This window comes from Nipponia nippon, unplaced genomic scaffold (genome assembly GCF_047370975.1).
Source record: "Nipponia nippon isolate SJK-2023a ecotype South Korea unplaced genomic scaffold, ASM4737097v1 scaffold_1, whole genome shotgun sequence".
Taxonomy (NCBI): domain Eukaryota; kingdom Metazoa; phylum Chordata; class Aves; order Pelecaniformes; family Threskiornithidae; genus Nipponia; species Nipponia nippon.
The window spans coordinates 107823080-107845896 of record NW_028262290.1 but is presented as its reverse complement, the minus strand read 5'-3'; the positions used below and the strand labels follow the sequence as shown (position 1 = coordinate 107845896).

General features: G+C 37.8%; 1 protein-coding gene across 2 annotated transcripts in view; it reads left to right on the top strand.

Annotated features, from left to right (window-relative positions):
• CNTNAP2 (contactin associated protein 2) overlaps positions 1–22817 on the top strand; it is a 1210705-nt gene that overhangs the window by 377710 nt on the left and 810178 nt on the right. The window lies entirely within an intron of this gene.

The following is a 22817-nucleotide window of genomic DNA, read 5'->3' as shown; positions in this document are numbered from 1 at the left end:
ATTTCATGGTCAAATATTATTGCTGGATTCATATAATTTTCTTTATCTGCCTCATATCCTACCACATAATCAATTTTGCTTATTCCTCACCTTCAAAATAAATAGCTAGGCACCCCGCTTTGATTTGTAATGCAACTCACTTCAGCTCCATGAAGGCTCGTATCTTTGTTTTGAAGGCAGTTATGACTGCCACTCAGTTGACCTTAGCACTTGTTTTCTGTGCTTCAGTGATCTGGCCCTAATGAAACATTTTTCATAAACATCTATGTTTTGTAGAAGGAATTCTTAAAAATACAAATAAAAATGTTTGCGCTAGCTCATTCCTCTGAAACCACAGGCTGTTTCAGTCTCTGGAGCAATACATGGGGCAGTAGGAGAAAAACATGCATTGCAAGAAGATAGCAGATTTTGCGAAGGCGCAGCAAAAAGAAGCATCAAAAAGGGGAAAAAAAAAACCAGTGTACATCCAGGTCAAACTGATGTGTTGAAAAAGTAACTTTAAAAAGAAAAAATATCACCCTTTTCATTCAAAACACAATCCAGGAAACAAAGTCTGTGGAAAGTGAAGCTCAAATAATTGGATACAAATAAAGCATCATTAGCTTATGTTAATTTACCATAGCCCAACGAATACAGAAAGCATGACCGTTTTTTCCAGTTCATAACTAATTTGTTAATTAAAGCAGTCAGAATACCTAATTGGGTTATTTAATACACGTCTAGATGGGGAGGAGGAAAAAAAATAATACTGAGCTCTCTCTTAAGCTTTGTGTGTGGAACTTTTTCTACAGCAATCGTTTGCAGAGGCAGCAGTTCCAAGTCCTGCTGGAGACATAAGGCAGATGGGCAGCTGTCTCCGGCCACAGACAGCTGGGGACAGCAGATCCTCCCTGGCTCTGCTGAGCAGCTAGCTTTTTTCAGACAAAACTCAACTTAGTTCATTAATGCAGGAAAGTGGCTGTGCTGGTAGCAGAGAGCAGGCAGCCTCACAGCCAGCCAGACTGGTTTATATCATGGATACACTTTTCCCATATCCTTAGGGACTGGTGCAGCTCTGGCTGTTCATTCTCAGACTAGCCAAATTCAGCTCTCCCAATGATCCTAAAAGCCCAGAGTTTAATTTGAAGGTCTCTCAAGCAGCATTGGGCCATTAACCTGTAAATAGTTAAGAAATTTTTTTAGGTGTTCCTACTGGCTTCAGCTCTACGGTATCTTGAAAAGGCAGAGCTGATTAGCTCTCCAGCTCCACTCAGAATGCTTATATTCTTATTTGCATTTGAGCAGGAGCTAATGGTCTCAAACATGGGGTGGCTGACAATTTTATACTTGAGCTTATAGGCAGTATAGTATATCCAGTCTTTGTCTCTCATTGCGTGCAGTCAGCTGCTTCAAATTTCACATGGATGAGTCATAAGATGTTAGAAGTTCTCACGCTCTTTCTAAATGTCATTAAACTTGTATTGCATTTATTTGGTATGTGTTTTGGAAGCATTCATCAAGTTTACATTCACAGAAGTATCACCTGTACTGGGAGGTGTTAGTATTAGTCAGATGATGTACATAGGTGTTAGTGCAAGAAGAGTATTGCCAATGGCAGGTTCTTGCCTGCATAAAGACAATTTTTCACAGAAGGACATCAATCCTTGTAAATCAGGCACTAAATTATATAATCAACCCATTTCAAGATTGCAGATGTTATCTCTGGTGTCTAATTTCAATTCTTAAAACAGGAAGTGGAGTTTTATCCTATTTAAAAAGCTGGCACACTTTATAATTAAATTTTAGAGTTAATATAACGAGTGAGACTTTGGCTGAAAAGAGCGCGGTAATGACACACTGGAGTTCTGCTAGATGCCTCCTCAACCCAATGCCTCGCAAGGAATTTGCCTACACCAGAGTTGACATATTTAACAAACCAGAAAATTTTGTACTTCCTCAGACAATGGAGCTACTGCATTTGCACAGATCAATGGGAGCACACGGGACTGAAAAAACCTCAACATAGAAAAACTGGCCAACCTCTTTTGACAGGTCCAGTACATTTAGGAGTAGCAGAGGCTGACAGGTTAGGTATCCTAGGCTAGGTTATATCTGCAGATACTTCAGACCAAGATGTAGAGATGTGTGAGACTCATCTGGAATTGAGGCAAAGACGCAGTGAGTGTACAGAAAATGCACTGTCAGCTGCTTCCAAGGTAGGTGCCTTTTGTCAGACAGCATGAGTGTTTCACCCTCTCCTGCACACAAAACGCAGATGGGTGTAGTGCAACTGGTAGAGAGCTTCTTTGAGCACAGCCAGAGCACTGCCTTTCCCAAATAAGTCATAAACAAGCGTAAATGCTGGTAGAAATGGGAGCTATTTGGCTACCATTATAACCTCATAGTACAGTAATATGCCAAAAGAGAGAAAAGTACTAATGTGATAAAATGAGGCTATTCGCTGCAGGATGGGAGAGTGCAGCTATTATTCATGTTTCAGCCTTTACAATTAGACTTAGGTTATTCACAAGTAAATCTGAGCTACACAGTAAGAGACAGAACATTAATACTCTTTTTTCTGTATGTGAGTTATTAGGTAAGTCACAAAAAATTTCTCTGTATCTGGAAGAGTCTGACTTGGCATCCAGTCCCACATCATAGATTTGCTGTTGGTTTCACTTTGTTTTGTCTCATTTTCTTAGATGAAAGTATTTTTTGTCCCGTTTGTGTGTAAGACTCACTTTAATACTGATAAAAATGACACAGGCACGTGTATATTTGAAGGAAAAAAAGTTCATCAACTTACCCTGAACAAGAGCACTTATTTTAGAAGACTTCAGCTTTACGCAAGCCTCGTATAGCCAGTTACAGGTGAAAAGGGAAGAGGTGAACGATTGAGTGTTGTATAGATCTCACTCAGAGCACTTTGCGCAAGAGAAAATCCTTCCCTTGAGTAAGAGAGAGAATAATTTTCCTTTATTAGGTCATCATGGTAGCTGAGATTTGAGGCAGCTTTGTGCAGAATGGCAGATGACTATAACACTGCAGGGTGAGAAACTGTTGGTGTAATTAAGAAGCAACAGTTTACTTATGCTGACCCAGATATAAAAAATAAGCTGTTATACTTTCTATGTTCTTCTCTGTGTGGAGATTTGTTGTGCTGAAGGACAGCGAAGGACCAAGCAACCCTCAGCAGAAATGTCAATAGTACTTTAACCCTTTCCTCCCACTATCTGCCCTGCTTTTCTCCCTCTGAAGTGATCTATTTGTTTAGCTGTGATATATTGTTCACATAGGACAATATTGTTCTATATTGGACATCTTTGGTAGTTTGTCCGCCAACTAAGAAACAACTGAATATCGGTAATGAGCTGTTGTCTCTTCAGAGCCCTAAACTTTTCTGACTGCTTCAAGGACAGATTTATATTTCTTTTAGGACAGACTTACATTCTTTGTGACAAAATCTGTTTGAATGGTCAATTTTCCAAGTCACTCAGTTGTTTCTACTGACATTCATGGGGCTGTATATTTGATAAGCAGTGGAAAAAGAGAAGAAAGCTTGAAATGGTGCTTTTTGAAAAGTCGTATTTTAGATGTCTTTGCTTTTCAATATTGACTACCATCAAATTTAGCATTCCTGCTGGGCTTTTAGGCATTTTACTCCCAGTGAGCTAGTTCTCCTTTGGTTAAGAAAGTTGTCAGAAATGATCTGATGTTTGTAAGGATCAAAGGGTCCTATGGTATGTAAAAATAGGCACTTGACCATGTCTATTAACTACATAATATTTATGGATTAGGAGTGAGTAGCCGTAAGTTATCTTATAGCCATCCCTGGTTTCTTAGCTTTTGCTAGTACAGACTAGGTGATAGGAAGATGACCTGGTTTTGAGGGAAGAATCAGGTGACATTGGGCAATGTTGTAAAAGAGGAGTAAACAAGATTGTTGCTGAGCAAAACAGGGTATTGTGCTTTTGCTGGGAAGGAAATATTGTTGGGTATAGTATGGTCCTGCACTGAGAGGGCTTTAGCTGGCATTCTGCCAAATGTAGAATATATAACAGAAATTAGATCTTTCTTTTAATACACAAGCCGAGTTGTTTTCAATATGTGCTGAGAGAGATGCTACATGAACTGCTTTGCTTTCTTCAGTACCAAAAAGTTGTCTATTGTTTCTGGCAGGGAAAGAATCTTCAGCAAAAGCCAGTGCTGGGGTTATTTAATTTGCTGACTTTAGCAGCTGGTCAGCAACATCCCCCATAACACATTTTGAATATGTAGAGATGATTGTCACCTGTAAATGTTGGTTTCCAGGTGGGGTTTTTGTTGTGTTTTTTTGTTTCCCCCCCAATTGTGATTAACCAGTTTCTAAATTAGGCCAAAATGGTGCTCAATTATCAGGAAGAAAAAGTTGCGTGCCAAATTTTAAAAATAACAGTTATTGAGAGACCAGAGAATCTATTAATTATGAGCCCAGTTATTGTGAGTAATCTCTAAAAGTTACTTTAATGAACTTCTAGTTTCAAGGCAAAACCAAATTCTACGTATTATATGCAGAATTTATTATCTTAAACACACTGGTGAGGATGCTTCAGCTCTTTTTTTTCTCTTGAAACCTTAAGTAATGTGAAATGCAGCTAAGGCCACAACCAACATGTTGACCAGCAATGGCTGTTTGATGAGCCCCATCCAGAGTCATCTGGAAAGGAGCACTATAGCTGGGGATCAAAGCAGAGATACCAGAAATGAGTAGGAACTGGCAATAAATTATTTTAAACATTCCAATTCTCAGGTTTCTGCTAGACTTTAGTTAAAGAAATTAGAGTGAGCCCTTCACAGAGAATGTTTTTACGCAGCTGTCTGCTCTGAGGCTCGAGCACCTTGCTATAAATATGTGGTATTGGCCACCCTTTGAGAAAAGCCTACTAGCTTACCAGCTCGCTGGGTGTGATATGGCAATTCCTATGCTCTTATCTTGTTCTCTTACAGATGGTCCCTCCATGAGGCTGGAGTCACAATGACAGGGTTTGCTGGGGAAATCTACAGGCTTATCCAATTTTATGGATGATTGCAACACTTTCAGCCTCTCAGACTCTCCTACAAAGGCAAGGAAGTTTAAAGGAACAGGGGAAGTTAACTGCAAGTAAGAAAGAAGACAGGATAGACCCCCAAATCAATTGATTTACCCTATTGGCATAGACCCAGAGGTTACTGAAAAATAGAGCTGGGACTGTGAAGTAAAAACTACAAACAGGCTCCTAAATTAATAGAGATAGGGAAACAACATAAATAAAGCCTTTGGTTTGACAAGAGCATTGGAGTTACCAGAATCATTAAGCCATATCATTTTCAGTCACCTGAAAACAGCTTCTCCTCTTTCTCTCCATCTTCCATTCCCTGAAAACAGAATTGTTTTCATTTTAGGGCCTTAGACACTGGCAAATTTTTCTGTTTCATGTTTAGAAGGTTGCACTCAGCTGGTCACTTAACTGCAAAAATAAATTGTCTGCATAGTCTAATATGACTCATGAAACACAGCTAAAATCTTAGCTATAGAAATGCTTATAATGATTTCAGAAACCCGTTCATTACTTTGCAAGCAAGGAAATTGAAGGCTGTAATCATGGCTTTTATCTTTAAAAAGGTCTAAAGATTACAGCTAAGGAACAGGATGCTGCTGATCAGACTAATGATCAGCATTGTGAGATTTCAGCTTTCTGTCAAGGTGCTAGAGTCTATTACAGAAAGTAATTTAATTATGCACTTTATTATCTGTAATAAATATAAATTGACTGGTTTACTTCCAAAATTTCCAATTAAATATAGGGATTATTTATCCATAATACTGGAAGCTCATTGTTAGCATTTTGCAGCACTAAGTCCTTTGCCCAGCAGAGGTGGTACTATTAACTGGTCTCCTACTTTCTCCATGTGTATTAGACAAAGGCTACTGATGTTATCTTGTGATGTGGAATACTGCAAAACCATGTGAACAGCATAATAGTGTCTCAACAGAAGCTGATAGCCTTATTTAAAATATAATGCTAATGCTGGAAATCTAATATGGGCTGCTACTATGGATGATCTTAAACTATCAGCACTACCAGCCAAACAGAAAATTTTTAAATTTATTGAATGTGGGGTCTATAAAAACTTAATTCAAAAGATTATGCCTAGAGTTAGTTTTTATATTGGCCAGTACCAGCAGTGTTGGTTAGTAAGTATTGACAGAGTTTTAAATAATGAGTATATGCAACTCTCTGACAAGCTGTATGTAAAACATGCTCCCCCTTCCTACTCCCCACAAAGAAAAACTAAGGACTTTAAAGGCGTAGAAACTTGTAGCTATTTTGGCAAATTTAGTAGGGATGAGCTAAATTTTAAGAGGTTACATGAAAGTAGAAAGAGGAGAAAAGAGATAGAGATTTGCAAAAGTACATAAGAAAATTGGGCCCCTAAATTCCATTAATTTTCCAGGCAAGTTTAGCACATAAATCTCTTTCTGTTTTTAATATTTAACGGAGGGAGTGTCAGTCTTTTTTCTTTATAATTTACATGGAAAACATAAGGCAGGAATAACATGAATTCACATCTGTTGAAACAAAGCTACGTTGACATGCAGTGGCTATAGAGCTAATTCAGTAAACGGCTTTCAACAAATTAGGACACACCTTAAAAAGTAGTTGTTGTCTCAGTACCACTGTCTGGTTCAAACTGAAGGTATATGATGCACTTTCTCCCATGGCTAGTGCTGGCAAAGGAAGATTATGTAAAAAACAGAACCATTTGTGTTTGTTCCTAAAGAGACCCTCAGGCCAGAGAGATCGTAAATGTCTTTTCTGGGTTTTATTAAGCTAATGTACCATGTCCACATTTGATTTCTTTTTACTCCCAGAGGGATTATATTGTTCTTTTTAACTAAATGTGTTTGAAAGTATAGAATATGCTTCTAGAATACAGAATCGAGCATTAAACTTTTCTTTGCCAAATAGATGGATGAACCTATAAAATGAGGTTCACCAATTTATCTAAGCATTTCTTTGAAAGAAGCGCTCATGTCAAATAGAAGAGGAGAACTCCACATGATAAAGCTAGCCAGCTAGCCTTTTATAACAATTATCCCCTTGCAAAAAGAAGGATTTTGTCATGCAACTTTTCAGTCTCTTTATTGGTGGTTTAGCACAGTCAGTTAACATCCCTGGAAGCATCCAGAAACTTAGTTTAATAGCACAATATTTAATAGCATAATAGCACAATAATGTCTGGATATTGGGGGGGGGGGGGGGGGAAGTGTGTAAAGATACTTGCAGGTTTTAGGTATAAAACGGTAATTCCCCTCTGTGGAGGAGGAGTTCAGGGACTTCAGCTTTCTCACAAAGTTTGTTCCTATGGAACAGATCCTTTCATATGGGAGAAGACTGATCTTAAGGCACTGTTTGCATTTGATGCCATGTGGTACTTTAACTCTGTCAAAAAAGATATGTTAAATCTCTTGCAGTACTGGTAGCCTCTGTGTCACAGCTATTCCCATGACCTCAGATTCCAGGAACAGATATTCATAGCTAATGAGAAGAGCCATCACATCATAAAGAGAGAGGTCACCAAGAAAAGTTTTAGAAGGTTGTATGACAGTAAAAATCTGGTGGATGTGGCAGAGGTGTTGTTAAGTTTGTGGCAGTGTGCAGTGGTTTTGGTGGTAGTCAGCAACAGAGTGCATTGGCATAGGTCACAGCTTGATCCAAAACCTGCTAAGGGAAAGATGACCTTTGACTTTGGCAGTTTTTGGATTAGGCATTTTGTTGGCGCTGTTATCGTCACCTTTTTATCCTAGGCAGGCATTAAGCAAGCGTATGCTGCAAGTCGTCAGCCTGATTGAAAAATGTGTAATAAGCATTGCTGTGTCTTTGGAACACTGGAATGTACATGGAGATTTTGCAGTTGCTTGATTCTTGAGGCTTGTCACTTCAGAAACTCAGCTTTAGTGTTGAAGAAACTTGTCACTGCAGATCTGGCATGATAGAGTATAACACAGTCTGTTCTGACTAGCATGTAATCCTTCAGCTGGTGACTGTAGCTCCAGGGATGTTAACATGGCACCAGCTACTGGTTTAGATCACTTTCCATGGTGCTTGGCATTGTGCAGCTTTAGAACATGGATTTGTCAGGCAAAACTGTACAAAGGTTGGGAAAATCAGTGGCAACTAAACCTATTTCAGTTACTGTGCATTTAAGGATTTTTATAAGAGCAAGGAATGTAATGCTCTTGCTAAGATGTTGACTATGATCCAAACATGCATTGTACCAGGAGAGATGTAACAGAGAATTTCAAGTCTGTAAATAAAGATGGGTAGAAACCCTATCCCCTGAGGAATCTTGTGTCCAAAATACTTTCCCATGTTCTTTTACCCATTAAGAATCAAGTATGAAACTTTTTTCCCCTGATCTTTGATGAAGAATATTAAATTACAGATGTCTTGCCTTTCAGATTTCAGAGTGAGTTTGTAAATCCAGCACTTGACCTTGCACATTGCTGAGCTTGTTGTCTGGTTCCACAACATGCACTGGCGTCTCTTCTAAGGTCACTGTCCAGATACTGACACTACTCAATATAATGAGCTGTAAGCACGATATTCAGGATTTTTTACTTTGTAGCAAAATATTGGAAAAGGTAGCAGAATGGTGTTTTGTCTGTTATAAGGCAAGCTTAATCTGCTCTTACTTTTGTGACTATAGTATTTGTCCAACGATGCTAGCAAATGACTATTGGAGGAAGATGACATATATACGAGTCCCAGTTCACTGACTCCATTGTGAAACACTTGGTAAACCTTTTGTGACAAATTTATACTTTGCTTTTAGTATATTAGAATCTCATTCTTTTCCAAGTCTGTGGCATGAATACATAACTTCCTCTACAAAGCAAGATTTTGATAGTTAATATCTAATTTTCTGCTCTTCTTGTACCCTTTCCTACTTTTTCTTCCAGAGTGAGTTCAAGAAATACACTTGTATGTTTCTCAATCTGTTTTTTTTCTTTTGGCTTTGTTTGAGCAACTCTGTAACTTCTCAAAAATACCTATTCAGAAAAAAGGTGGAGGTTGGAAATAATGAGAATTAAAGAAACCCACTTCCAGGAGAGTAAGCTTTCCCAGTACCAAGAATTTTATTTAAATATACAATCAAGTGATATAATGAGTAAGTAAAGGTCAATACCACATGGCAAGTTAATGTGTTACCCTGATACATAGAAAATAGTTGCTAGTGATGATTATGCAATATGGAATTAAAAAATTTTTAAAATGTAAAATAAGAAAGATAAATGTGTAAAATCGGGATTAAAGATTATTTCAAATAAATTTAATAATGAATTGTCTGTTAGAGCAGAAATGTCACCTATCTTACCAAATTTAGCAACAGAATCTGAGGAAAGGTTTGAGCATCTGCAGATGGGAGGTTTGAGTGAACAGCGATTCAAGGAGAGGAAGAAAGCATTTAGGGAGTAAGGCCCATCTTTTATTATCTTGTTAATGTGAAATACATTAACCTATATAAGACAGATCATACAATCTTACCTCAACATAAGTAAAAAATTATATTTAATGGCTACTTTGCACTCAAGGTGTTCCTCCATCCTTTTGCCTGTGGAAAGTCCTGTGTTGTGTCACTCATACTGTGCTATTTGCTATCTGCTTTGTTAATTAAAGTTAGGCTGACCTGGTGTAGTTGTTCATATTTGCCAAGCTACTGTTCTTATAATAAGCTGCTCTTACAATAATAGAATAATTCTGATTGAAAGGGACTTCAGGAGGTCTCCAGTCCAACCATCTCCTCAAAGCAGGGTTCAGCTCTGAGATCAGACCAGGTTGCTCAGGGCTTTAACCAATTGGATCTGGAAAACTTCCAAGGATAGAGATTGCGGCCTCTCTGGGCAACCTGTTCCACTGCCTGACTGTTCTCGTGGTGAAAAAAAAAGTTATTTCCATTTGGAACCTCTCTCATTTCAGTTTGTATCCATTGTCTCTCATCCTCCTGCCATGCACTTCAGTAAAGAGCCTGGCCCCACATCTTTGATGATCACCCTGTGGGTACTGGAGGCTGCTGCAAGGTTCCCCTAAAGCCATCTCTTTTCCAGGCTGAACAAGCCCTGGTCCCTCAGCCTCTCCTCACAGGACGAGTGCTCCAGCCCCCTGACCATCTTATTGGTTCTCCACTTAATTTAAGATGGCAGAGGAAAATTACAACCCACAGTTGAATGAGAAAGTGGTGTATAGGGTTGAAAAGCAAAAGCTGCAAGAACAAGAGACCTCAGGAGCAGAGAAACAGGGCAAAGGGACGCCTCTCTGAGCCTCTCTCACGTGCGTGCATGCAAATGCACACAGCCTGGGAAACTCGAGCTCTGCGTGTGGTTGAGACCTCGTGTGTCAGGATCCAAGGAGAAGCCAGTGAGGGGTAGGAGTGTGTTACTAAGGGTTAGGAATGTGTTACAAACCACAAAATTGGGATGAGAAAGTGGACATCATTTTCTTTGAACAAATTCAGAACAGCTTCAGATCGGATACCTTCATTCTTATGTGAGACTTTAATCTCTCTGACACGTCCTGAAAGGGCAGTACAGTGGGATCCAATCATCCCAGGTTTCTGGAGGGTGTCAGGGATAACTTCATGATACAGGCAGTAGATGTGGTGCCTGCAGTGGGGTATAAGGAGACATAAACCAGAAACAATGTCACAGAATCTCACTATTCCAGATTTCAGCCCTCTGCCTTGTGTAAATCCTGTAGGCAAACTTTAAAGGAATAAAATACCTGTTGTTCAAAATGTATTTTAATGAAATCTCTCGTAACAGATACTATTGTTAGGCAAATGTGCTTACATGTCCTTACAGAACTTTGATATTTACCTGAAATCCAGGATAAAACTTAAGTTCTAAACTTCACTGTCTTTATTTTACTTAAAAAATTTAAACAGAATATTACTGACATTTTTGTTTTCTCCCAGTCATCAAGTGTCATATCTTTCTAACAGCTGGTATGTGTTTTGATAGATCAAGTTAATATATGTTTTGTACGTTATTTTTTTTTTACCGGAGTCATCTGTGTGATAAATTTGCTTTATAAAATGTACAGCCAATAACACTTTCTTTTTCTCCAAATGATACTTTGCTGCTACTAATAAGGAAAAAGAGGTTATATAATAGTAATAATAAATAAAAATGAAAAAAATGCAGTGGCCTGATAAGCATTAGCTAGCTTTTATAAGTGAGTCTGGTTTTATGATGCTTAATTAACATTGCCAAACCAGAAGCTAAAGCTGTGGCGTAAGATTACTTTAAACCCAGAATTAACAGCAGATATTTTTTCCTCTTTCATTCTTTCAAAAAAACTGTATTTAAACCTATATTCTAACAATAATACATATAATTACCATATCGCACTTTCCATTCTTAAGCCATGTGGTTTTGCCTGTTTAAGACCTTTTTATAGCACAATAATCATAGGATTCAGTTTTTACAGAAGTAGTGATTTAGCTAGTAGTGGTTTGTGCTTTAGAAGCCCTTGCTGCATACTTACTTCCTGGGCTTATGCCATAAGGAAAATCCCTCTGTCTTCAGTAAGAATGGTATCCATGTAGCTGGAAGTAGAGAAGGACTAGCTATCTGTGATAAGTGGTTTTCTTCAATACAAAAGTGAATCAGGAGAGCAGAGAAGTTATCGAAAAGCTGTATTACGGTTGCACAGATGTCCCTGGACAATTTCTCTCGAGCTGCGGTAGTACTTCCTTGTCTAGGCTTAGCAAATGGAAATTTCCTTGAAGACTGGTGTGAAGATTTGCTTTTTCCAGCATGCAGGAAAAATCATGGGCTTTATTGAAGAAGAGAAGGGTGTAAACTTTATAAGGATAGAGCAGCCAGCTCTATGGGGATCGAGCCTTGGGTTTTGCATGTATGGGTGAAGTAGGATAAATTATTAGCTTTAGCATAACAGCATTTTTCATAAAGTTTCAAAATACTATTTATTTTCACAGTTGTCTATGTGAGGCAAATGATGTGTTACAGCGGCTTACAGACAGGCAAACTAAAGCGTACTAAGCTATTCTTATCCTCACTTAGGTCTTTGCTTGCCTGGGCAATGCTTCTGCCGAGTTAGATGATTTCTGTCTTGAACGCTCCTTTTGTAGCCGTGGCTGTTTCTGCATCTGCCAACTGCTGCTCTGAACAGACAGAAATAGTTGAGGTATGATGTGCAGTCTAGCTGTTTGAGGTAGTGGGGTTTTTTGCTTTTGGAGGGGGAGTGGGTATATAGAGTTGGTCTGGACATGCAAAAGTTCTTCTCAGCAGTGTTATACTTAGCAGTCTTGACTGACAGTGTAGAAAAAATACATTCAGAACAAGTATTTCAATCTGTAACCTGAACAGCTTAAATGGAGAGCATGGGAACTGCAGAGAGATTAATTTCAGCCCGGGGAGCCATGCCGTCCTAAGAGTCTTAGAGGGCTAACGGAGGCAGGGGGAGAAGTGGGGATGACTCAGGGCACCTGAAGTTAAATCCTGCTTTGAATCCTCCCCCAGACCCTGAAAGTTGAACCTTCCTGCTCTAAAGCTAGCATTTCCATATTCTCCTCCCTTCTGCAGGTTAAAATTTAAAGAACAAGGGTTGGAGTGTGCATTTGGGGCTTTTAATTTATTATAGTTTAATTTTTGAAATGCTCTGCTGCATGAACTTCGAGTTCTCATTAATTTATATGAATAAAAATCCTAGCAGAATTTCATTCCCTGGTTAGTGGCTAAAATGTATCAGATTACTTAATCCCATGTGGGTAAATTAACATTTGATGCCACTGATAAGAGCACCGTTACTTTTATTAGCGTTAAAACTTTTAACTTTTTCTGCCGGCTTCTTTGCCTAATACAGTCTCACATGATTAAAATGATTTTGTATATAGTGCTATGTTTTGGCTCCAAGGGGTATAAACGTGTTAGGGAATAGTCAATATTGATTAGTAGTTTACCATAGACTTCAGGCAAATGGTTGCCCTAAAAAGTTGAATTCTGCTGTGGTATAGTCCTATCTTGAAATTAACATTGTATTTTGCAAATTAAAATAAAGAATAAAATTGTTCCTCCCATGCTGTTGCAACTCTGCATATGATATCAATAAATGTTTTATTATTAGCAAAATAGAAGGCATAATACGAGCTTTCATCATCAAAATGGATGCAGTACAGTGTAATTTTTAAAAATAGAATATATTTTCTTAATGGAGAGAAAGGATAAGGATCTAGGTACTGCTTGCAATATATGCATTAATGGAAAAAAGAATTATCCTTTAGCTTTGTTAAAAGCAGAAAAGCTTGCAAAACCCTTAAATCGGCTGTATACTGGGTTTCAAAAGTCATCTCACCATATTTCACAATTCTGTGCTCCTGCTTGCTGAAGGAAAAACAGGAGAGGGAAGCACATTTACTAAGACAGATTAGATTAAACAGTACCAGTAACTTGTATTTGTGCATGGCACTGATAATATCAGAGCTCCTGTAGTATCACAAGCAAGGGCTGTCTCACAGAAACATTTGGAAGCGGTGGCTAATCAGTGAGGCAGGTGGGGAAGAGTCCTGTCCCCTTCTCAGCTTTGGGTGAGTGGTAGTGCAATGTTGGCACAAACAAGAGAATAGTATAGTTCCCTCTAGCTGTTCATTTTCTAGGCAATTTGTATACAGAAAAGACCGAGATAGCGATTTTTAAGTATTCAGAAACTTTCAGTAGAGCTGACTGATTTCCCCCCACCCCAGTCGTTTTGTTTCAGAAAAGAGAACCTCTTTATGAGAATTCATTGGCTTCACTTATAATTTTTGTGGGAAATTATCAAAACGTGTAGCCATTTTAGCACTCTAGCACTCAATAAGAAAGGAATAAGGTAGTCAGAAAAAATATTTCAGACTGCTTTATTAACAGGTCTGAGTTTTGAGAAATCATCACCATTTGGGTTGAAACCAGCTTCTGAGAAATTCCTGTAAAATGGGAATTCAAGTCTGAAATTTGGAGCAGATGGAAAAGGCATTTGTATAGAGGAAAAGCAGGTTTAACCTGGATAGAAAACACTAGGGAAAGATCTTCAACCTGAGCATACTCTTGAACGGATTTTTTCTTGCCAATCCCAAAAGAAGAAGCTGTAAAAAGAACAAACAGACAAACAAAAAACCCTGGTAGAAATGGATAAAGAGTAACAGAGGAGAGAATAAAAGTGAGCAGCGTTCAAGTTCTGTGGTAGTCCAGGAGCTGAGCCCAAGGGGGTGTTACAAACACCAGTAGCAGCAGGCAAAGGTTGACTGTTGGCGATCATCAAGGGAGCTGGGCTTCAGAGCTGCTGTATTTAACAGCAGGAGCTAGGCCAGGTCATTTTTTGTACTTGCTGGGCTAAGAGTCTTTCAGGGCACGTAACAGCCGGAGGGAGTACGCCGTGAGCAGGACATTTCAAGGGAAAAGTCAAGGGAGAAGAATTTCTCGCGGGAGATGCAGACCAGGAGATTTGGAGTTAAAAAACATAGATAGAAAACAGATAATGAGTATAATGAAATAATCAAGTAGCTTTTATTTGTTAATAGCGAGCATTTCAAGGCAGTGTTGTTTGCACATCACTGGAAGACTGGTACACACCAAACCACAGCAGCAGAAATGATATTCACTACAGGATCTCACACAGCAAGTCTCTGCAAGACAGGAGGTTCAGTTTTTATCTTTTATCACTGAAGAGTTGTCACAGAACAAGATCCTGAAGACTGAATTATGGCATTTAATCATTTCTCATGTACAGTCATTTGAGGGAAAAATATTAATCAAGATGGGCTAGAACATCACTATTTAACTTAGAGAAATTCAGCTTTGCCTTCCATCACTTTGTGGACTGCACTAATGGGAACAGGATGATTTAGGTGACTAAAGTGTTTAGGTATCTCATTGCTATTGAAATGGTATAGATCAGGTGCAGGAATAACTTTAATTCCTTTTTCTCTGTCATCTCTACTAAGGAGGGATCACATCAGTTACAAGAAACTACCAGAAGTGTCATAATGAGCTTGTATCTGGATTTCAAAGTGCTGTAAATGCTGTTCAATCACAGTCAGTAAAACCTTGCTATTCCTGATCTGACCATCGTTAAAATCTTGGATAAGAGTCTGCTAATCAGGGCTCGATTACTCAGCAGAGACACTGCAGAGGCAGTGTCTGCTATCCATTAGCATTACACTTGCTAGTTCTTGCCAGGGATATGACCCGAGTTGTTAGGAAAACCCCAGTGCTGCAACGCATAAACATGCAATGAAAGATTTGTGTCCTGCTACTTGAAAAGGGGGTGTGAGGAAAGGGAGATCTCTATACTCTCTTCCTTGTCTTTTGTATGCCACTGTGGTTATTTTGTATGCAAGGGGTTTGTATGCCAGGGTGCAGTGATCCATTGCCTCGCCTCAACTTTCTGTCTAGAAAACAAGAAAACACCTCATGGAAAAGAAGCTGCTTGATGCCTTGAATACAGATGATGCGCACAGAGTATTTAAATCTCGTCCAAGTTTTGTTTAAGATTCCATTAGGATGCAGTTGTGAATGAGCTTCTTTTTGCATATGTAATTAGAAAGCAGAACAGATGGGAAAGGCATAGTTTAAAGTGATGTGTTCATTAAAATAACCAAAGCTACAAAGTGGTTGTTCCCCAACAGTGGATGCAGGATATGAGACTCCTCAGGCTTATGATTTTTTTCCCCTGTTTTGAGTTTGACAAGTGTGAATGACAACGATGAGATCTCTTTTGCATCATTTTTATTGTTAGATATCACCACTGTTCCTTAGGGCAGATTGATCGTTCATTCTCTCATACGTGGTTTGTGCTCAGTTAAGATATACTAGGAAGCAGTGGGTATTAAGAAGCAGACACTACGTCAAGGGATTTATTTTAATTGCATTTACTGTAAGAAAGATCTACTGGGATTTAAAAAATAATACAGTGATTTTAATGTTCGTTTAAAAAAGATCTGTGTGGACTGTATCCTGATAACTACTGTTATCCCTTGGGTTATTTCTACTCTTAACTTTCAGGTTTTAAAATTAAAATGAAAGAATTTTAAGAAATATAATTAGGGTTCCCCCCCCTGCCCCCGTCTGTTTTTTAGCAGAGGAGAAGGCTTCTGAAATTACTCTAATAATATCCAAAAAATATATACTAAAGTGAATAAGGGCTAATCCTTGTGTCCCGTCCCATCCCCCCCCCCCCAAAAAAAAAGGGGGGGGGGGGAGAGTATTACATAGTTTAAAGAAACAAAAAGTCTACTTTATCAGAGAGTTTAAGCCACACCAAGGGAAGACACTGGTAGATGCCACTAGAAATCAGTAGAAACATTCCCAGTGACTAGTAATAGACACTGGGTAGGCTGGTGTGCTACTTAAGCCTTTCAGAAGTCAAGATTAATGCTGATACTGACCTCTCTGTAGACTTACAACTTTCAGTTGCTATGATGAAAGGCTAATTTGGGGAATGAATATTGGATCTTTCCTATCTTCTGCTACACCTGCAAAATGAATCAGACGTATTTTAAAGGGAACTCAGAGCTTCAAGGCTTACTGGAACCCAGTTCTTGTTGCAGCTCTGGAAAGCTGCTATTGAAACTCATGGGGAGTTAGGCCAAAGGCTGGGTCTAATTTGCCAGTTTTTAGTAAATATGGTCTGATTTGGGGTAAACTCTGATAATGAATTCTGGAGAAGAAGTAATCTAGTTGTTGTCATTTCTGTCCTCTTTCTTCTTCTCTGTGATATTTAACTTTTTAGAAAGTAAATATAGGCAATTTTAAATAGAGGGTGACTATAATCATGCTGCTATTTTCTCAGTATTCACTGCCTTCTAAATATCAGCCTTCGCTTCTTCTGAAGCAGGATGCTCATTATTTGCCCACTATCAGGGTCATGCGTGGCCTTGTCTGCAATTCCATCACTGTTCTTGAGTGCTGGAAAGAAGAGCTCTTCAAACATGCAAAAGCAAATCTCTACCCTGAAGACAGGGACTGGATTACAAATCCAAATTTAGCTAGAACAGCAGATGACTACAAGAAATATAAGAATGCATGCTGTTGATGATAAGGAAATAAAAAATGTTCATCCGTGTCAATATCAAGAAAAGATGGCTTTAATTAGAAGTGGAGCCCTATATGAGGATTGGAGTCTCTTTGTTAGAGGGCCCTGCCTAATACAGGGTAAAAGCAATCCTTGCTCGAAGCAGCTTGAAGTGCAAAGTGACTGATCATCCAAAGCTTCTGTATGTGCATAACTTTTCTCAGTGTGACTAAACCCACTCAATGCTGTGGTGTTATTTGCTCTGTGTAAAGTTAAATGTTTTACTGTCTGTATACAGTCAGTCTTTATCTATAGTGATAAAATGGACAAACAGAGGAAGACAAACCAAAAATGGAAACCACTATTGATGTCCTACTTAAGCATAATGGTGACTAACAGTGCAGGTAGATTTATGCAGTTTAGAAGTTTGAGTCTTTTATATTGTTTTCTAGGGTACTGTAGAAAATGGCTGCCCATATTTTCTCTGAAGTGCAGTGAATGAATGATCTCAGTATTTCAAAGTTTTCCTTTTCGTCTTGATTTATCTTTTATGTAGAGGAATGACAAGCAATGTCTTGGAAAATAGCAAGGTATCAAACAGTATTGATTTCATGCTATTGCAGTGACCTAGAAAGTGTTATTTCTCATGGAAAGATTGGGTTGTGTTTTTCCCATACAAATAAGCAGATTCAAACTCTAAGAATGTTTTGGGTTATTATTACATAATTATTAAAAAAGGCATATTTTTGGTTTCCTTGCTGAAAGGCTACAGAAATTTTCTATGATTCGATAAAGTAATCTCTTGAATTATAACTACCACAAATCCTAAATCTTCTATCTATAGCTTTTCATAGTTCATTTTTCTAATGACATTTCCGACTAAGGATCTCCTCCTTTCATTCATGTCATTGAAACATTTTATTACTGATTTGAAAAGAGCAGAAAACTAGACTTACTGCTGTACTGGTGTTTTTTATTTTGTGATTTGAAGTCAGGAATGATGAACAAGTGTGACTAAAACAAGAATGGATTCTTCTAGTGCAAATTAATCTTTCCAGTTTCAGTCATGAATGAAGATTAAAGTGCCAAATTTTCAAAAGGAAGAAGATTTTTAACTGAAATGGAACAGATGTTTTCAAAAATCATCAGTGTGTCCCTTCTTATAGATCTGTAAACTCAGTAGCATATGACAGTTCAGATAAAAATCTAAAATCTGTAAGCCTACCCCAGCTTTGCTACTTACTGACAGTTTGTCGGGGGGAATGATAAGAAGGTAAGGCTAATTCATCACGTAGGCTTTCTTCGTGTGCAGTAAATGGGAGCTAGCTCACTCAACGTTGAATAGGGAGCTGAAATATATAATTAATTAAAAGGAAGACATTATACATGAAATTTTGCAAAAATAGACCCACATTGACCTGAATTATTTATACTCGTAGAAATATGTTTTTCATATTGTTTTCAGTTCCATGGAATGAACCTGTAGAATAAAATCCAGTAAAAACATGAAAGCCATTGGGGTTTTCATAATTAAAAAAAATTAAATCTTTGAACTTAAGCTCTTGTTGTAATGATGCTAATACTATTTGTAAGCAATTGTCTTTATTTGGTGAAAAATCATGAAAACGTTAGTTTTACAAGTTCTTAGCATTCTGAATGTAGTTTTATGAGTGTGTTTTTCAGTAGTAGACTCATTACACGTTGGTCAATCTGCAGTAGGAGCAGATCAAATGACTTGCCGTAGCTTGTTTTGCAAGTAAAGCTTTATGAAATCTTTCACAACCACCTTTTACCACAGGAACGCTCTGGCTGGCTTTGCTGCTTAAGAGTCTTGGGCTTTTCTATTCAGGAAAGTTTCTTGGATACACAGAGATATCTGGGCAACATGCTTAATGTTGACTTTACTGGTGCTGAACTTAAGTTCTCTGATACCTACTATCAAAGGGTCACGTACAGTCATTCTTGCTCAAGCTGAAATTAGTTGCTCTGTTTGTGGTGTAGAGTGCTATACAGCATAAATAAAAGTATTCAGTGACTCTCCTGGTTAATGTCACTGAGTCAATTATTTTGGCCGCTGAGTGGGTGAATATGTTTAATCACATCACATTTTGGAATAGCATAAAAATAAAAATAGGAAGCAGATATTGTCTGCAGTTGTGTTTATTGCACCTCTACTACCGAAGAACCCCATATGCGCCTCTTACCTGTTTAATGAAAGTAAGTTGTATTATACGCATCTGTTTAATAGCTTTTAAATAATTTGTAGTTTTAATATCTTTCTAATAATTTGTAGCTCACATTGTTTTCATAGTATATTGTGGCATTTGGCATTAAAAGGCAGTACATGAAGTAAAATGGAGTATCATATAAAAAAACATGTATCCAATGCCTTTTTTCTGCCATAATAAAAAGCACAAATAACGCATGTAATGAAATTCAGAATATAGCCTGTAACCATTAAAATTAAACAGTTTACACCAAGGTGTGAAGAATAATACTGTGAATAGGATTTATTCAACAAATTTAATACACCATTGCAGTTTCAGTACAAAGTAATGCTCACTGAAGACTACTAACGTGCTGTCATTTTACTCATTTCTTAAAGATAATTCATTATTCTGTGATAATATACTGGCCATAAAAGTAAGTGTATTTCGAAAATAACTCTGTATTGTGGAAATTGGGTTTGATTTCCAAATTCACCACTCCTTCTAAAAAGGGAGAACATGTTAAATATTTTATTTGTCAGTAACTCCTCTGTTGCCTGTCCAATATCAAACCAACTTCTTCATTCCAGTGAAGAAGCTGGTTTTATTCAGCAAGATATTAATGATATGCTGAGCTGTGAGCACATACACATTTCTGGGGAAGTGAGATTTTTGTACCTGCTTAGAGTGAAGGGAGACACAAACGTACTTAAATTCCACTGATGAATTCAGGGCCTTTGCAAGGATCTCACAGCGGGGAAATTTTTATATAATCCAACTTTTTCATAACTTATTTAGAGTGTGTACCTGAAAAGAGGACCTTTATTAATCCTTGAATCAATAGCGGTTACACATATCACAAACAAAATGAACAAAGTAATCAGCTCCCCCAAATTACACAGCCTGATGAATGAAAGGGGAAGAGGAGACTTTTAATTGATCCCCACAGGCTGCTCCTGGTGAATGGCTGACGCCTGCCCTGCCGTACGGACTGCTCACCGTTCCCTTCCCATGCTGGTCTGCTAAGCAGCACGTTTAGCTATAATCCAATGTTCTCTTCCTTCATCCTTTTAACTCTTTATTTATTTACTTGCTTGGAAAAGCCAGAAGGCAAATGTGAAACAGATAGAGAATTAGGTCAAGAAACCAATGGAATAATATTATTTGCTGCTGTCTGCGATACCAACTAAAAGTCTTGTCTCTCACTTATTAGAAATGGTTATAGGGCAGGCTGTCTTGCAATACTTGTGTTTCCATCTCCTGCCCTAGGTGTGACTGTTGTGTCACGTATCTCTGACTTTTGTCAGGCATGATGTGAAGAATGTTTTCTGCCTCTTGTTACATCAAAAAAATGGGAAAATGAATGTTAGCACTCAATTTTTTGCAAACTTTTCAATGGATTTGTAGGTGAAGACTTTCTGAAACCTAGTTGCAATTTACAATGAATGTGTATGTTTATCAGTTAAAGAAGGCCAAAGTCTCATCTCAGTAATATGAATGTACTAAAAGAAAAGATACCGTGTTATAGTTAAAAGTCTTTTCTTTTAAACGTGCATAGCAATATCTCTTGTTTTAATGTAACTCGCCTGCATAACAAAATCTCCTGCATAAGTAAAAAGTCTACAAAACATAAGGTCTATTTTAGCCTTCTTATAGCTATAGCATATCATACTTTTTCAACAATTGCATTGCTGAAGGACATTTTATTCATATCAGCTCTGTCTTTCAATGTCTTTCAACTTCCGAATGCTCACATTTCGACCTTACTTTTTCTGGAGCCACCATAGGGCCCTTTTACAAAGGTGGCTTCTGTACAGGGGCAGCTTCTTATCTTTTCTGTGCCATCAGTCTCAGATACGCCAACTGGACAGGGATGTTAGGATAGGGAGAGAAAACGGCATCTCTGCTATTACGACAAGTATGTAGAGCTAACTGCTCCAATCTCCTTGCATAGTAGTCATGAAGAAGCTATATTCTATTTTTAAATGACCAGTTGCTATTATCTGCAAAAATAGAGCTAGTTTGAATTTAGGAATGTGTGGGAATACTTTTCCCTGCAAGTGCTTTTAGTAAGGATTTCCCTTCCCCTAAGGAAGCGTCTTTATATTGCTGCATGTTTAATAATTACCCGTAGTGCAGGGCCAAAGCATCTATTGCAAGCCTTAAAAATTTTAACAAATTAGATGTCATTGGCGTAGTACTGCACTTTTAATTACAATGAAAGGCAACCACTTATGACATCAAATGATCCCATTGATATCACAACATTAAAATGTCCTGTGATCTGCCCATGTTAACACCTGTAGCAGCTGAATGAGTTTTAGAATTGTCTAAGACTGAGGCAATGCTGCCGCCTAATGATGGGAGTATATAAGATGCAGTATAGCAAAGTTTCTTGCTTGGCAAGCAGGCTAGGTTTGTGACATCAGTTGAAGTCTATAAGTGAAATTGAAAGCAAGAAAAATTGGCCCATGGACTAGACTACATGATTTCATGGTATGCCAGGCCATTTATTTGGTTCAAACTTAAAAGGAAAGAAAAAAAAAAAACCCAACCTGTAATCACTTTAAGTCTGTAAAGTTTTTGTTTTCTGCGTCTTAATGTCTCCTATTAATATAAAGAGAATGATTCTCCACTTTTTCTCTGTGTTGATAGATTTTTTTGGTGATATTTCATCTATTTCCTAATACTTACCATTACGGTAAATATATCATTATAATATCTATCGTAGATTTTTTATCATTCTCTGCCATATCCAGCTATTAATTTTCCCCTTAATATTTTTTATTTTGGAAGAATAAGAAATTGCATTAATGTCTTAATACTACATTTATCTATGCATCATTGGCCTTCTTTCTTTAGAACAGGTCAATGTAGTCTAGTGGCTGAGAAGAGTATTGTTAATAGTATTACTCTCAAGTTAATTCATAGACCCATAAAGAGCAATAACACTTCTGTGAGGCATCTGCCAATGTAATCTGTGACAGCTTGTACACCCAGCAGATCAAAACTGGATCCAGCCTTGCAGTACCTGCTCCTTTCCAACTGTTTTGGTGGATCCTTCAGTTTGTGGACTACAGTGAAACATAAGAAAGCAGAGAGGTTGCTCTTATTTCCTCCCATTTTATCTATATTATCTCTTTAACATGAAATGCTGCTGAAAAGGCATACAAAATCCAAAGATTGTTATTGATTTGTGCCAATTTATTCTGACAAAGGATTTCATGGCAAATTGGTCAACCCTTGAACAATTATAATTTGGCAAAAACTAATAAACTGTAATTAAGGCATTATAAAGGCATTCGTTAGCAGGCAGCCCATTAAATCATTATAATTATATCATGAAATGATTAAGGCAACAGAGTTAATACATTTGACGCCTGTGCTAAAGAAGCATTATTAAAAAAATGTGCAATCATATTTTTCTTGTATGCGTTCAAGTTTTTTTGGTATTCTACTCCTCTCAGCTGGGCTGCCTTCCAGCAGTCAGCATCTTCACAATGTGTTCACTTCAAAGCGAGTGTTTGAGGTCTAAATCTCT